The sequence below is a fragment of the Trachypithecus francoisi genome, unplaced genomic scaffold, assembly GCF_009764315.1.
Source record: "Trachypithecus francoisi isolate TF-2019V2 unplaced genomic scaffold, Tfra_2.0 Lachesis_group4, whole genome shotgun sequence".
In the NCBI taxonomy this organism is placed as follows: Eukaryota; Metazoa; Chordata; class Mammalia; order Primates; family Cercopithecidae; genus Trachypithecus; species Trachypithecus francoisi.
Genome location: NW_022681469.1, coordinates 9,731,653 through 9,748,826, shown reverse-complemented (window position 1 = coordinate 9,748,826; position 17,174 = coordinate 9,731,653). Strand labels below are relative to the sequence as shown.

Here is a 17,174-nt window from a genome sequence, read left to right as displayed (position 1 = left end):
AAATTAAATGTTAATAAAGTAGAATAACACAGTGAATCTCCGCAAGTGATATCACCCAGACTCAGCACTCCGCTGGGTTTTGCCACACTCGCTTCATCTGTTTTTTCCCTTTTCCTGAACGTAACCACAATACCATGGTCATACCCACAGAATATCAGAATATCATCTAATGCCATCTAATACCTAGCCTTTGTTTTGTTTTCCCCAGTTGTCTCAAAAATGTTTTCTATAGGTCTTTGGATCCTAATTGTAATACACCCAAGTCCACATTTTACATTTGGTTTGTGTCTCTAAAGTCTATAAAAACAAACTTATGAAAATCTCCCCAGTCTTTTTCAACAGCTTTATTGAGATATAATTCATATACTATATAATTTACCTATTAAAGTGTACAATTGAGTACTTCTTAAAAAAATTTCAGGCTGGGCGCGGTGGTTCAAGCCTGTAATCCCAGCACTTTGGGAGGCCGAGACAGGCGGATCACGAGGTCAGGAGTTCGAGACCATCCTGGCTAACACGGTGAAACCCCGTCTCTACTAAAAAATACAAAAAACTAGCCGGCGAGGTGGCGGGCGCCTGTAGTCCCAGCTACTCGGGAGGCTGAGGCAGGAGAATGGCGTGAACCCGGGAGGCGGAGCTTGCAGTGAGCTGAGATCCGGCCACTGCACTCCAGCCCGGGCAACAGCGAGACTCGGTCTCAAAAAAAAAAAAAAAAAAACAATTGCAACTTTTACTTTGGATGTAGGTGTACACATGCAGGTTTGTTACATGGGTGTATTGTGCCCAGGTAGTGAGTATAGTACCCAAGTTTTCAATCCATGCTCCCCTCTTTCCCTTCCCCCCTAGGAGTCCACAGTGTGTGTTTTTCCCAGATTTATGTCAATGTATGCTCATAGTTTAGGTCCCAGTTATAAGTGAGAACATGCAATATTTGGTTTTCTGTTCTTCCATTAGTTCACTTAGGATTATGGCCTTCACCTTCATGTTGCTGCAAAGCACATGATTTCATTCTTTTTTATGGCTATGTGGTATTCCATGGTGTATATATACCACATTTTCTTTATTCAGCCCACCACTGATGGACACCCGGGTTGATTCCATGTCTTTGCCACTGTGAATAACATTGTGATGAACATATGTGTGCATGTATATTTTTGGTATAATGATCTATTTTCCTTTGGGTATATACCCAGTAACAGGATTGCTGGGTCAGATGGTAGCTCTGTTTTAAGTCCCTTGAGAAATCTTCAAACTGCTTTCCACAGTGGCTGGACTAACTTACACTCCCATCAACCGTGTATAGGCATTCCCTTTTCTCTGCAGCCTCGCCAGCATCTGATGGTTTTTGAGTTTTTGATAATGGTCATTCTGACTGGTGTGAGATGGTACTCATTATGGTTTTGATTTGTGTTTCTCTGATGATTAGTGATGGTGAGCATTTTTTCATGTGTGTTTGGCCGCTTGCATGTCTTTTTTTAAGGAATGTCTGTTCATGTCCTCTGCTCATTTTTTGCTTGTTGGTTTAAGTTCCTTGTAGATGCTGGATGTTAGACCTTTGTCAGATGCATAGTTTGCATATATTTTCTCCCATTCTGTAAGTTGTCAGTTTACTCTGTTGGTAGTTTCTTTTGCTGTGTAGAAGCTCTTTAGTTTAATTAGGTCCCACTTGTCAATTTTTGTTTTTGTTGCAGTTGCTTTTGACGACTTAGCCAAAAATTCTTTGCCAAGGGCAATATCGAGGAGGGTATTTCCTAGGTTTTATTCTAGAATTTTATAATTTGAGGTCTTACATTTAAATCTTTGATCCATCTTGAGTTACTTTTTGTATATGGTGAAAGGTAGGGGTCTAGCTTCATTCTTCTGCACATGTCTAGCTAGTTACCCCAGCAACATTTATTGAATAGGGAGTCTTTTCACCATTGCTTTTTTTTTTGGTCAGCCTTGTCCAAGATCAGATTATTGTAAGTGTGTGACTTTATTTCTGAGTTTCCTATTCTGTTCCATTGGTCTATGTGTCTGTTTTTGTACCAGTACCATGCTATTTTGGTGACTACAGCCTTCTAGTATAGTTTGAAGTTGGGTAGTGTGACACCTTTGACTTTGTTCTTTTTGTTTAGGATTGCTTTGGCTATTCTGGCTTTTTTTTTGGTTTCATATGAATTTTAGAATTGTTTTTTCTTATTCTGTAAAGAATGATACGAGTAGTTTGAAAAGAATAGCATTGAGTCTGTAAATTGCTTTGGGCAGTATGGCCATTTTAACAATATTGATTCTTTCCATCCATGAGCATGGGATGTTTTTAAATGTATCTGTGTTATCTCTGATTTCTTTCAACAGTATTTCATAGTTCTCCTTGTAGAGTCTTTCACCTCTGTGGTTAGCTGTATTCCTGGGTATTTCTTTCTTTCTTTTTTTTTTTTTTGTAGCTATTGTAAATGGGACTGTATTCTTGATTATACACTCTCAGGCTGATGTTATTCTTGTGTAGGAATGCTACTGATTTTTGTACACTAATTTTGTATCCTGAAACCTAACTAAAATTGTTGATCAGTTCCAGTAGCCTTTTGGCAGAGTTTTTAAGGTTTTCTAGGTACAGAATCATTGTCAGGAAAGAGAGATAGTTTAACTTCTTTTCCTATTTGGATGCCGTTTGTTTCTCTTGCCTTATTACTCTGGCTAGGACGTCCTATAGTTGAGTGTTTTTTAGTATATTCACAAAGTTGTGCAGCCATCGCCACAATCCAATTTTAGACCTTTCTTGTTCCATCAAAAAGAAACCCCATACCCATTAGTAGTTACTGCCTGTTCCTCTGCCCACCTGTTCCACTGCCCTAGGCAGCCTCTGATCTGCTTTCTGTGTCTATGCATTTATCCATCTGGAAACTTCATATAAACGGAATCGTACGACCGGGTGCAATGGCACACGCCTGTAATCCCAGCACTTTGGGAGCCTGAGGTGGGCGGATCATGAGGTCAGGAGATCAGGACAATTCTGGTCAACACAGTGAAACCCCGTTTCTACTAAAAATACAAAAAATTAGCTGGGTGTGGTGGTGTGCAACTGTAATCCCAGCTACTCAGGAGGCTGAGGCAGGAGAATTGCTTGAACCTGGGAGGTGGAGGTTGCAGTGAGCCAAGATTGCACCACTGCACTCCAGCCTGGGCAACAGAGTGAGACTCCGTCTCAAAAAAAAAAAAAAAATGGAATCATATATTATGTGGCATTTGTGCCTGCCTTCTTTCATTGAGCATAATGTTTTGAAGGTTCATCCACATTGATTGTAGTATGTATGAGTACTTCATTCCTTTTTGTGGCTGAGTGACACTGCATTGTAAAGATATGCCACATATTGTTTATTCCTTTATCAGTTGATAAATTCGCCCTGTGCCCCCCCATTTATTTATTTATTTATTTTGAGACAGGGTCTCACTCTGTTGCCCAGGCTGGAGTACAGTGTCATGATCTCAGCTCACTGCAGCTTTGACCTCCTGGGCTCATGTGATCCTTCCATCTCAGCTTCCCGAGCAGCTGGGACTACGGGCACATGCCACCGTGCCTTGGGCTTTCAAAGTGCTGGGATTACAGGCGTGAGCCATGGCGCCTGGCCTGGTTCTTTGATTTTATGTTGTTTATCACTTTCCTTTTACGTGGAAATCTTAAATTCTCAACTAAATTTGCATAATTTCTTCAATGATCTTATATCCAATCCTAGCACTTCGTTATCCTATAATTTGTCTTACAATTTCAAAACAGTGAAGCAATAATATGACTCACAATTAGACTTCCATTGAAATACAGGATTTTTTTGCAGCTCTTTTTGTCCTCTGTATACATTCTGTGCAGGACTTAGGGGCAAAATAATGCCTTTTAAAGTCACTTGAAATATTTTCTGTATGTACTTATGCCACCAACTTGATATACAGTTGCATTCATTTGTTTATTTTTAGATTTTTTTTTTATAGATTATTCTTTTTGGGTTTTGATGTAACGTAATTTTTGAATACGTTAAGATATTTTATATTTGCAAAGTCAAAATGATTTAACATGGTACATTCAAGGAAATCTCGTTTCCATCCTTGTGCCCTCTCCCTATAGATAATCATGTTTATTCGTTTCTTGTTTATACTACCATGTTTCTTTTGGAAATATCAGTAACACAGATATATTTGTATTCCCACCCCTGTCTTATTCAGTAGGTTGTGGAGATCACCTCATATGATTACGTACAGGTCTTCCTCAGTGGATTCAGAATGTTCTGTGGTGTGATAGTTTATTTAACAGCCTATACCTTGGACATTTAGAGTTTCCAGCATTTTGCTGATATAAATAATGCTGCAGGGAGTACTTTGTGCATAAATCAGTTCATGTTTTTGCCAATGTATCTTTTTTTTTTTTTTTTTTTTTGAGATAGAGTCTCGCTCTGCCGCCAGGGCTGGAGTGCAGTGGCCGGATCTCAGCTCACTTCAGCTCACTGCAAGCTCCGCCTCCCAGGTTCACGCCATTCTCCTGCCTCAGCCTCCCGAGTAGCTGGGACCACAGGCGCCCGCCACCACGCCCGGCTAGTTTTTTGTACTTTTCAGTAGAGATGGGGTTTCACCGTGTTAGCCAGGATAGTCTCGATCTCCTGACCTCGTGATCCACCCGTCTCGGCCTCCCAAAGTGCTGGGATTGCAGGCTTGAGCCACTGTATCTTTTTTTAAAATTTATTTTTTGTGAGAAGGAGTCTCACTCACTGTGTTGCCCAGGCTGGAGTGCAGTGGCACGATCTCGTCTCACTGTAATCCCTGACTCCTGGGTTCAAATGATTCTCGAGCCTCAGCCTCTGGACTGACTGGGACCACAGGTATGCGCCACCACGCCTGGCTAATTTTTGTATTAGCAGAGACGGGGTTTCATCATGTTGGCCAGGCTGGTCTCTAACTCCTGACCTCAAGTGATCCACCTTCCTCAGCCTCCCAAAGTGTTGAGATTACATATGAGCCACTGTGCCTGGCCCCAATGTGTCTTTGAGATGTAATCCTGGAGGTTGGATTGCTGGGCCAAAAGGTAAATAAATATGTTATTTGGGGAGAATTTATCTCCACATTCCCCTGGACAGGGGAATCATTTACATTCCCATCTGTGTTGTGAAGAAGGTTCTCTTGCCAACAGAGGATGTGGACAAACTTGTAAGATTCTTTTCAGTGTAATAGTAAGAAGTATGTCAGTGTAGTTTTAATAGCACCTCTCTTACTGAGTGTGGATGAGTTTTTTTTTTTTTCCTTTAGAACTCTTTCTATTAATTTCTAATTTTTATGGTACATAGTAGGTGTGCATATTTATGGGGTACATGAGATATTTTGATACAGGCATACAATGTGTAATAATGACATCAGAGTAAATGGGATATTCATTACCTCAAGCGTTTCTTATTTCTTTGTGTTATAAACATTCCAATTATACTCTTTTAGTTATTACAAAATGTACAATTAAATTATTGTTGACTGTAATCACTCTGTTATGCTATCACATACTAGATCTTATTCATTCTATTTAACTGTATTTTTTACCCGTTAACCATCTCTACTTCCCCCCTCGCACCTTCCCCCAACCCTTCCTAGCCTTAGGTAACCATCGTTCAACTTCTCTGTCTCCATGAGTTCAACTGTTTTACTTTTTGGCTCCCAAAATGAATGAGAACATACAAAGTTTGTCTTTCTGTGCCTGGCTTATTTCACTTAACATAATGTCCTCCAGTTCCACCCATGTTGTTGCAAATGACAGGATCTCATTCTTTTTTATAGCTGAATATTACTCTGTGTGTATATGTACCACATTTTCTTTGTCCATTTGTCTGGTGATAGACACTTAGGTTGCTTCCAAATCTTGACGATTGTGAATGATGCTGCAATAAACATGACCGTGTTGCTCAGGAGTGCAGATAGATACACTGATTTCCTTTCTTTTGGGTGTATACTTAGCAGTGGGGTTGCTGGGTCATGTGGTAGTTCTGCTTTTAGTTTTTTTGAGGCACCTCTATACTGTTCTCCATAGTGGTTGCACTAATTTACATTCCCACCAACAGTGTTCGCGGTTCCCTTTTCTTCACATCCTTGCCAGTGTGTGTTATTGCCTGTCTTAACTGGGATGAGATGATAAGTCATTGTCGTTTTGATTTGCATTTCTCTGATGATTGATTATGTTGAGCACCTTTTCATATATCTGTTTGCCATTTGTACATTTTTTTTTTTTGAGATGGATTCTCACTCTGTCACCCAGGCTGGAGTGCGGTGGCGCATCTTGATTCACTGCAAACTCCGTCTCCCGGGTTCACGCCATTCTCCTGCCTCAGCCTCCCAAGTAGCTGGGACTACAGGCACCCTTTACCATGCCTGGCTAATTTTTTATATTTTTAGTAGAGATGAGGTTTCACCATGTTAGCCAGGATGGTCTCCATCTCCTGACCTCATGATCCGCCTGCCTTGGCATCCCAAAGTCCTGGGATTACAGGCATGAGCCACCGTGGCCAGCCACATTTTTTTTTTTTTTTTTTTTTGAGACAGGGTCTCACTCTGTTGCCCAGGTATGACAGGAGTGCAGTGGCATAATCAGAGCTCACTGCAACCAGTTTCCTGGGTTCAAGCCATTCTCCCACCTCATCCTCCCAAGTAGCTGGGACTAGAGGCATGTGTCACCACACCCAGCTAATTTTTGTATTTCTTGTACAGATGGAGTTTTGCCTTGTTGCCCAGGCTGGTCTTGAACTCCTGGACTCAAGCAATCTTCCTGCCACAGCCTCCCAAAGCACTGAGATTACAGGCATGAGCCACCATGCCCAACCTGTATGCCATCTTTTGAGGAATGTCTATTCAGATCTTTTGCCCATTTTTAATCAGATTGTTTTTGAATTGGGTATTTGGATTTTTTCCTATAGATTTGTTTGAGCCCCTTAGATATTCTGGTTATGAATCCTGTGTCAGATGGATAATTTGCGAATATTCTTTCCCATTCTATGGGGTGTCTTTTCACTTTGTTGATTGATTCCTTTGCTGTGCAGAAGGTTTTTAACTTGATGTGATCCCATTTGTTCATCTTTTGCTTTGGTTGTCTGTGCTTTAGGGTATTACTCAAATCTTTGCCCAGACCAGTATCCCCAATGTTTTCTTGTAGTAGTTTGATAGTTTGAGGTCTTATATTTAAGTTTTTAATCTATTTTGATTTGATATTTTTATATGATGAGAGATAGGAGTTTAGTTTTATTTTTCTGCATATGGATATTCAGTTTTCCTGGCACAATTTATGGAAATGACTGTCCTTATTCCAATATATGTTCTTTTTTTTTCTTTTTTGTGACAGAGTCTCACTCTGTCACCCAGACTGGAGTGCTGTGGCACAATCTTGGCTCACTGCAACCTCCGCCTCGTGGGTTCGAGCAGTTCTCCTGTCTCAGCCTCCTGAGTAGCTGGGACTACAGGCGCCTGCCACCACTGCTGGCTAATTTTTGTATTTTTAGTAGAGATGGGGTTTCACCATATTGGTCAGGCTGGGTTTGAACTCCTGACCTCAGGTGATCCGCCAGCCTTGGCCTCCCAAAGTGTTGGGATTACAGGCGTGAGCCACCACGCCTGGCCTAATATATGTTCTTGACACCTTTATCAAAAATGAGTTTGCTGTAGATGTGTGGGTTTCTTTCTGGGTTCCCTATTCTGTTCCTTTGGTCTGTTTGTCTGTTTTTATGCCATTACCATGCTATTTTGGTTACTCTAGATCTGTAGTTTAATTTGAAGTCAGGTAATAGATTCCTCCAGTAAAAATGAGTTTGCTGTAGATGTATGGGTTTATTTTTGGGTTCCCTATTCTGTTCTTTTGGTCTATTTGTCTGTTTTTATGCCATTGCCATGCTGTTTTGGTTACTATAGATCTGTAGTTTAATTTGAAGTCAGGTAATAGATTCCTCCAGTTTTGTTCTTTTTGCTTAAGATGGCTTTGGCTATTTCAGGTTTTTCATGGTTCTGTATATACTTTAGGATTATTTTTTCTATTTCTGTGAAGAATGTCCTTGATATTTTGATAGGAATTGCATTGAGTCTGTAGATTGCTTTGTGTGGTGTGGGAATTATAACTAATTCTGAGCATGGAATATCTTTCCATTGTTTGGTGTCCTCTTCAATTTCTTGCATTAATGTTTCATAATTTTCGTTCTAGCCATCTTTTACTTCTTTCGTTAAGTTTTTTCCTAGGTATTTTATGTATAGCTATTGTAAATGGGATTATTTTCTTGATTTCTTTTTCAGATTGTTCACTGTTGGCATATAAAAAGGCTACTGATTTTGTAGTTGATTCCGTATGCTGCAACTTTGCTGAATTTATCAGTTCTAATAGGTTTTTTTTGGTGGAGTCTTTGGGTTTTTCTAAATATAAGATCATCTGCAAACAAGGATAATTTAACTTCTTCCTTTCCAATGTGGATGCTCTTTATTTCTTTCTCTTGTCTGCTCTAGCTAGGACTTCCAGGATTATGTTGAATAACAGTGGTGAAAGTGCATCCTTATCTTGTTCATCCTTATCTTGTTCCCGATCTTAGAGGAAAGGCTTTCAGTTTTTCCCCTGTTCAGTATCAGGGGAAACTGGCTGTGCATCTGTTGTATATGGCTTTTATGGTGTTGAAGTATATTCCTTCTGTACCCATTTTTTGGATTTTTTAAAATCATGAAAGTATGTTGAATTTTATCAAATGCTTTTTATAGCATCAGTTGAAATCCTGTGGTTTTTGTCCTTCGTTCTGTTGATAAGATGTATCACATTCATTGATTTGCAGAGGTTGAACGATTCTTCCACCCTGCCTGGGATAAATCCCACTTGGTCATGATGAAAGATCTTTTTAATGTGTCGTTGAATTTGGTGTGCTAGTATTTTGTTAAAGATTTTTGCTTCAGTGTTCATCAGGATATTGGCGTGTAGCTTTCTTTTTTAGATATGTCTTTGTTTGGTTTTGGTGTCAGGGTAATACTGGCCTCATAGAATGAGTTTGGAGGTATTCCCTCCTCCTTTATTTTTCAGAATAGTTTGAATAGCATTGGTGTGAATTCCTCTTTAAATGTTTGGTAAAATTCAGCAGTGAAACCGTTACGTCCCTGGCTTTTCTTTGCTGCGAGACTTTTTATTGCAACTTTGATCTCATTACTTGTTATTGGTCTGTTGAGGTTTGGATTTCTTCATGGTTGAATCTTGGTAGATTGTATATGTCTAGAAATTTATCCATTTCTTCTAGGTTTTTCAATTTATTGGCGTATAGTTGTTCATAATAGTCTCATGATCCTTTGATTTTCTGCAGTATTAGTTGTAATATCTCTTTTTTATCTCTGATTTATTTGGGTCCTCTTTATCTTAGTCTGGCTAAAGATTTGTCGATTTTATCTTTTCAGAAAACCACCTTTTCATTTCATTGATCTTTTGTATTGTTTTTTGTTTCAATTTTATTTATTTATGTTCTGATCGTTATTGTTTTTACACTAATTTGGAGTTTGGTTTGCTCTTTTCTGGTTTTCTAGCATGCATGATTACGTTATTTGAAGTTTTTTTACTTTTTTAATAGAGGCACTTATTGCTGTAAACTTATATCTTAGTATTGCTTTGCTGTATCTCACAAGTACCATAGGTTAATTTGATATGTCATGTTTCTATTTTCATTTCCTTTTTTTTTTTTTTTTTGAGATGGAGTCTGGCTCTGTCGCCCAGGCTGGAGTGCAGTGGCCGGATCTCAGCTCACTGCAAGCTCCGCCTCCTGGGTTTACGCCATTCTCCTGCCTCAGCTTCCCGAGTAGCTGGGACTACAGGCGCCCGCCACCGCGCCCGGCTAGTTTTTTGTATTTTTTAGTAGAGACGGGGTTTCACCGTGTTAGCCAGGATGGTCTTGATCTCCTGACCTCGTGATCCGCCTGTCTCGGCCTCCCAAAGTGCTGGGATTACAGGCTTGAGCCACCGCACCCGGCCTCTATTTTCATTTCTTTCAAAAAATTTCTTTCTTTCTTCCTCTTTTTTTTTTTTTTTTTCAGACAGGGTCTTGCTCTGTTGCCCAGGCTGAGTGCAGTGGTGTGATCACAGCTTACTGCAGCCTGGGCCTCCTAGGCTCAAGCAGTCCTCCTACCTTAGCCTCCCAAATAACTGGGACTAAAGGTGTGTGCCACCATACCTGGCTAATTTTTGATTTTTTGTAGAGATGGGTTCTTGCTATGTTGCCTAGGGTAATCTCAAACTCCTGGATGCAAATGGTTTCCCCACCTTGCCCTCCCAAAGTGCTGGGATTATAGCTGGCCTCAAAAAATGTCTTAATATCCTCCTTAATTTCTTTGTTGACCCATTGGCCATTCAGGAACATATTATTTAATTTCCATGTGTTTATATAGTTTCCAAAGTTCCGCTTGTTATTGATTTCTCGCTTTATTCCATTGTAGTCAGGGAAGATACCTGGTATGATTTCAGTTTTTTGAATTTTTAAGAACTTGTTTTGTGGCCTAACATATGGTCTGTCCATGAGAATGATCCATGTGCTGAGAAGAAAAAAGTGTATTCTGCAGCCGTTGGATGAAATGTTCTGTGAATATCTTTAGTCTATAGTTCAGATTAAGTCCAGTGTTTCTCTGTTGGTTTTCTTTCTGAATGATCTGTCCGGTGCTGAAAGTGCGGTGTCAGAGATGCCAGTTATTACTGTATTGGGGTCTATTTCTCTCTTTAGCTCTAACAGTATTTGCTTTATACATCTAGGTGCTCCAGAGTTGGGTGCATATGTATTTATTATGCTATTAATATATCCTCTTGCTAAATTTACCCCTTTAGCATTATATAATGAACTTCTTTGTCTCTTTTTATAGTTTTGTCTGAAAATCTATTTGGTCTGCTCTAAGTCTAGTTACTCCTACTCTTTTTTGGTTTCCATTTGCATACAGTAGTTTTTCTGTCCCATAGTGCACATGTGTCTTTAGGCATTTCTTTGGGCAACAAGAGCGGGACTTTGTCTCAAAAAAAAAAAATTGGTTCATCTTTAGACTTTTACTCAAGATATGAGTAGCTTACACAGTACAATTACAGTATTATCATACTCTGTGTTGTGTACGTGCTGTTACCAGTGGGTTTTGTACCTTCCGATTTTTTTTTTTATTCCTTATTAATGTCCTTTTCTTTTTGATTGAAGTACTCCCTTTAGCATTTCTTGTAGGACAGGACTGGTGTTGATGAAATCTCTCAGCTTTTGTTTGTCTGAGAAAATCTTTATTTTTCCTTTATGTTTGAAGGGTATTTTTGCTGGATATATTATTCTAGGATAAAAGCTTTTTGCCTTCAGCACTTTTTCTTTTTTTTTTTTTTGAGAGGGAGTCTCGCTGGGTGCAGTAACCGGATCTCAGCTCACTGCAAGCTCCGCCTCCCGGGTTTATGCCATTCTCCTGCCTCAGCCTCCCGAGTAGCTGGGACTACAGGCGCCCGCCACCTCGCCCGGCTAGTTTTTTGTATTTTTTAGTAGAGATGGGGTTTCACCGTGTTGGCCAGGATGGTCTCGATCTCCTGACCTCGTGATCCGCCCATCTCGGCCTCCCAAAGTGCTGGGACTACAGGCTTGAGCCACCGCGCAGGGCGCCTTCAGCACTTTTATTTTTAGTTTTTTGGAGACAGAGTCCCTCTGGTGCCCAGACTGGAGTGAAGTGGCACAATCTTGGCTCACTGAACCTCTGCCTCCCAGGTTCAAGTGATTCTTGTGCCTCAGCCTTCCAAGTAGCTGTGATTACTGGCATGTGCCACCATATCTGCCTAATTTTTTGTATTTTTAGTAGAGACGGGGTTTTACCATATTGGCCAAGCTGGTCTCAAACTCCTGAGCTCTGGCAGTCTGCCCACCTCAGCCTTCCAAAGTGCTAGGATTACAGGCATGTGCCACTTGCCTGCCCTTCAGGACTTTCAATATGTTGTGCCACTCTCTTGAAAACTTGTCAGGTTTCCACTGCAAAGTCTGCTGCCAGACGTATTGGAGCTCTATTGTAGGTCATTTGTGTCTTTTCTTTTGCTGCTTTTAGGATCCTTTTTTAATATCCTTGACCTCTGGGAATCTGATTACTAAATGCCTTGAGGTAGTCTTATTTTGGTTAACTCTGCTTGGTGTTTGCTAACCTTCTTGTACTTGAATATTGGTATATCTTTAGGTTTGGAAAATACTCTGTTATCATGTTTGAGTAAACTTTGTGTTTTTTGTTTTTTTGGATACAGAGTTTTGCTCTGGTGCCCAGGCTGGAGTGTAGTGGCGTGATCTTGGCTCACTGCAAACTCCGCTTCCCGGGCTCAAGTGATTCTCCCGCCTCAGTCTCCCTAGTAACTGGGATTACAGGTGCTTGCCACCGCACCCGGCTAATTTTTGTACTTTTAGTAGAGATGAAGTTTCGCCATGTTGGCCAGGCCAGTCTCAAACTCCTGGCCTCAAGTTGATCCATCTGCCTCGGCCTCCCAAAGTGCTGGGATTATAGGCATGAGCCACCATGCCTGTCCATGGCTAGGGCTGTTCTAAATGCTCCCTCTGTGGGTGGGTGCTAGCTAGGTTCTGCCTGGTGTTGCTTTCTGCTGTGACAGGGCAGCACTGAGTTCCGATGCAAAGTCCTACAATCACTGCACTCTCCTTCCCCCAAGCGCACACATTCTCTCTCTGGAGCTGCATGGCTGCTGCGGGGGTATGGAGGAGGGTTGGTATGAGCAATTCAAGACTATCTTTCCCACCCTCTTCAGTGCTTCTTTCCTTCTTATGATGTTACAGCTAGGTACCGTGACTGCTCATCTGGGTTTTGGTTTTTTTTAAGGTGCTTTCTTGTGTAAATAGTAGTGACTTTGGTGTTTCTGTGGGGAGATAATCGCTGGACGGTTGTGTTCGACCATCTTGTTCCCCCTCTCCCTTTTTTTTTTTTTTGAGGCAAGATGTTACTCTGTCATCCAGTCTGGAGTGCAGTCATATAATCATGGCTCACTGCAGCCTTGAACTCTTAGGCTCAAGTGTCTTCCCACCTCAGCCTCCTGAGTAACTAGGACTACAGGCATGTGCCACTATGCCTGGCAGGTTTTAAAATTTTTGTAGAGACAGGGTCTTGCTGTGTTGCCCAGGCTGATCTCAAACTCCTGACCTCCAACAATCCTCCTGCCTTGGCCTTCCAAAGTGGCAGGATTACAGGCATGAGCCACTGCACCTGGCCCTATTTTTTATATGTTTAAGGGCCATTTAAATTTATTATTCTGTGAATTATTTATGTTACTTGCTCTAGGAATCTTTTAAAAAATGCATATTTCCTAGGCCTACCCCAAACCTACTGATGAGACTCCCAGGGGTGCTCCCCAGGGGATGCTGCTATACTAACCTAGTACAGGATTTGGGTTTGGGAGCCCCCATTGTAGTGTTCTGAGCCACGAGTCCCTAAAGAGTGAGGGGTGTGTGTGTGTGTGTGTGTGTGTGTGTGTGTGTGACTGAGTCTCACTCTGTTTCCTAGGCTGGAGTGTAGTGGCACAATCTCAGCTCACTGCAACCTCCACCTCCCAGGTTCAAGCGATTCTACTGTCTCAGTCTCCTGAGTAGCTGGGATTACAGGCATGCACCACCATGCCCGGTTAATTTTCATATTTTTAGTAGAGATGGGGTTTCATCATGTTGGCCAGGCTGGTCTTGAACTCCTGACCCCAGGTGACCCGCCTGCCTTGGCCTCCCAAAGTGCTGGGATTACAGGCGTGAGCCACTGTCCCCAGCTTCCCCCCCCGCCCTTTTTTTAGTCACTCTATATTCAAAATATATCAGCTCTTTTACTTACAGAGAAAATATGAAAGTAAACATTTGTTCTCTTAGCCTCCATAACGAAACCTGTATTCAGAATGTGTCCACTTAAAAAGAAATAAAAGATTTGTAGATTATCAAGCTGAAACCTGGAAACTTTGGCATGTATTGTTTCTGTGAGTCCAGTTTTTTTTTTTTTTTTTTCCTGGAGTTGGAGTTTCTCTCTTATTGCCCAGGTTAGAGTGCAATGGCTCGATCTTGGCTCACTGCAACCTCCACCTCCCGGGTTCAAGTGATTCTTCTGCCTCAGCCTCCCAAGTAGCTAGGATTATAGGTGCACGCCACCATGCCTGGCTAATTTTGTTTTGTATTTTTAGTAGAGACAGGGTTTTGCCATGTTGGTCAGGCTGGTCTTGAACTCCTGACCTCAAGTGATCCACCTACCTCAGCCTTCCAAAGTACTGGGATTACAGGCATGAGCCACCGTGCCCGGCCTGTTTCTGGGAGTCCAGTTCTTTCATCCCTCTGTAGCTGATACCTGCCTACTCGAGGCACTGGTTGCCACCATCACGGTCTACTCTTTTATTTTTTAAATTCCAATTTTACAGATAAACTTTAAAATTATTTATTTATTTATTTTTTATTCTGAGTGGCATACTCTTGTGTGTCGTCACTTGTAACAGGTGAGCTCATGGCATTTTCTGGGAGACGGTGCTGCTGTCTCTTCTGCCATTCTTTCTTTCTTTCTTGGTTTTTTTTTTTTTTGAGACAGAGTCTCACTTTGTCACCCAGGCTGAAGTGCAGTGGCGCAATCTCAGCTCACTGCAAGCTCCATCTCCCAGGTTCATGCCATTCTCCTGCCTCAGCTTCCCGAGTAGCTGAGACTACAGGTGCCCACCACAACGCTGCCCGGCCAATTTTTTGTATTTGTAGTAGAGACTGGGTTTGACTGTGTTAGCCAGGATGGTCTCGATCTCCTGACCTCGTGATCCATCAGCCTCAGCCTCTCAAAGTGCTGGGATTGCAGGTGTGAGCCACCGCGCCTGGCCCTGTCCTGCCATTCAAAATCATCTCCAATGAGGTTGCCTTCTTGACCTGTGCTTCCCTTTATTCATCTGGGGGCACTGGAGGCCAAGGGGCTGCGTGGGTCTTCACCTGATGGAACTGATGGAAGTGGCATTTTTGGAGAGGCCTGTGACTGCCCCAACTAGAAGCACTGCTGGCTTGTAGGCTGCTCTATCCTGGGGGTGCTGCTCCTTTGCCAGTGCCATCCCCCAAATCCAACTGCAGCAGAATCTGGCTCTTCTTTCAAATATTTAAAAATTATTCTTAAATTTTTTTTTTTTTTTTTGGCATGGTTTTGCTCTGTCGCTCAGTCTGGAGTGGTGCAATCATAGTTTACTGCAGACTCAACTTCCTGGGCTCAAGTGATCCTCCCACCTCAGCCCCCTGAGTAGCTGGAACTACAGGCACATGCTACCACACCCAGCTAATTTTTGTATTTTTTTGTAGAGGCAGGTTTCACCATGTTGCCTATACTGGTCTCAAACTCCTGAGCTCAAGTAATTCTTCCACCTTGGCCTCCCAGAGTGTTGGGATTACAGGCGTGAGCCACTGTGCCCGGCCTTATTTTCAATTATTAGTGGCTCATGAACAGTCAGGATTCACATTTTCACTTAGACCGTTCTGTTTCTCATTCTTTTTTGAGGCTTCCTCTTGCTCAATCACCACCTTGTGATGCTTGGGGCTGTTTAGTAGGATGGATGATGTGTATCTCTTTGTTGTAGAAAGGATCCAAAGATCAAACTTCAGAGGATGATCCACTGAAATTTTCAGGATCTGCTGATGAAGCAACCGTCTTTAGGCTTATCATGAAAGGAACATTTTTAGGGGCAGTAAAACCCGTTGGTTTATAACTCTCCCATACATAAAGGGGAATTGGTAGTAGTGTTAGCAGGCATAGACTCCGCTGGATTATTATTTTTCACCAGTATTTCACCCTTTGATAACCTTCTGGCTGGTTTTACCTCTTCTCTTAGAAGAGAACTTCAGTTGAGGTAGAGTGGACAGGACCCCACTTGGGTTACTATTTATTTATTTATTTATTTATTTGAGACTGGGTCTGGCCGCATAGCCCAGGTTGGAATGCAAGTGGCACAGTCATGGCTCACTGCAGCCTCATCGTGGACTCAAGCCATCCTCCTGCCTCAGCCACCCAACTAGCAGGGACTACAGTCATGTGCCACCACACTTTTGGTTGTTCTTTTATCTCTTGACAAGGCATTGTTCTCTGGAGTTTTAAGTTTAGGAAGATCCAACGTGGTAAATTCAAACTCAGGTTTGGAGGTAGAGCCACTTTTCCCATGATTCTGGGTTTCTTGTCTGTTCCCTTCTGATCTGATGCCCATCCAATTTCAAATTCCTCTTAGCATCAAGTGGACAAACGATGTGAGCCATTTGCTGATTTCATCTCTGATGATAGCATTCTGTCAGCTCTCTTACTGTCAGCCTTTTGCTCATCATAGTTTTTTTCTCATCATCTTTTTTTGCTTAAAAAATCAGAGCTTCAGCTGGGCGCAGTAGCTCACTCTTGTAATCCCAGCACTTTGGGAGGCCGAGAGGATGCATCACGAGGTCAGGAGTTCAAGACCAGCCTGGCCAAGATGGTGGAACCCCGTCTCTACTAAAAAAATACAAAAATTAGCCGGGCATGGTGGCGGGCGCCTGTAGTCCCTGCTACTCGGGAGGCTGAGGCAGAGAATTGCTTGAACCCGGGAGGCGGAGCTTGCAGTGAGCCGAGATCACGCCACTGCACTCCAGCCTGGGCAGCAGAGTGAGACTCCGCCTCAAAAAAGAAAAAAAAAAAATCAGAGTTTCATTTCTTGTGTGAGAGGACACGTGCTCATTTCGGGGCTTTACCGTTTGAAAGTCTTGCTGACAGCTGGGTTGGTTACGATCACTCTGGGAGGCGGGCGCTGATTAAACGTGAATGGACTCGGTTCTAAGAAGTAGGTGTAGGGATGGAGTTATTTTGAAAGAAGACTTCTGAGGGGGAAACCTTGATGCTCCTAACGCCATGTCTTCAGTTGTGTTTCTGCCCTGCCTTGGGTCCCTTATGTCGTAAGAGCAGCTTGGAGGAGGAGGAGGAGGCCCGAGCGTGGGAGGTGGTGGCCACCCCATTGGCTGCTGGGACAGGCATGGTGTTTCTCTTTCCTGCCTTAAAATGCCGGAGTCTGTCATGACCTGCCTGGTGATCATTACCACGAATTCCTGTCTGCTGAATTCCTGTGCTGCAGTTTCCTTCTCTGGGACATGAGGCTTTAGACTGGAATCTAGCTGCCAGGTATTCGGTGGGGTCCACCTCACTGTCATGCCCTGTGCTGCAGCTGAGGCCCCAGGATC

The 17,174-nt window shown here is 42.3% G+C and overlaps 1 protein-coding gene across 2 annotated transcripts in view; it reads left to right on the top strand.

The window, feature by feature from the left end:
- Window positions 1–17,174, top strand: part of LOC117073730 (protein ZNF783) — a 28,480-nt gene that overhangs the window by 5,287 nt on the left and 6,019 nt on the right. The window lies entirely within an intron of this gene.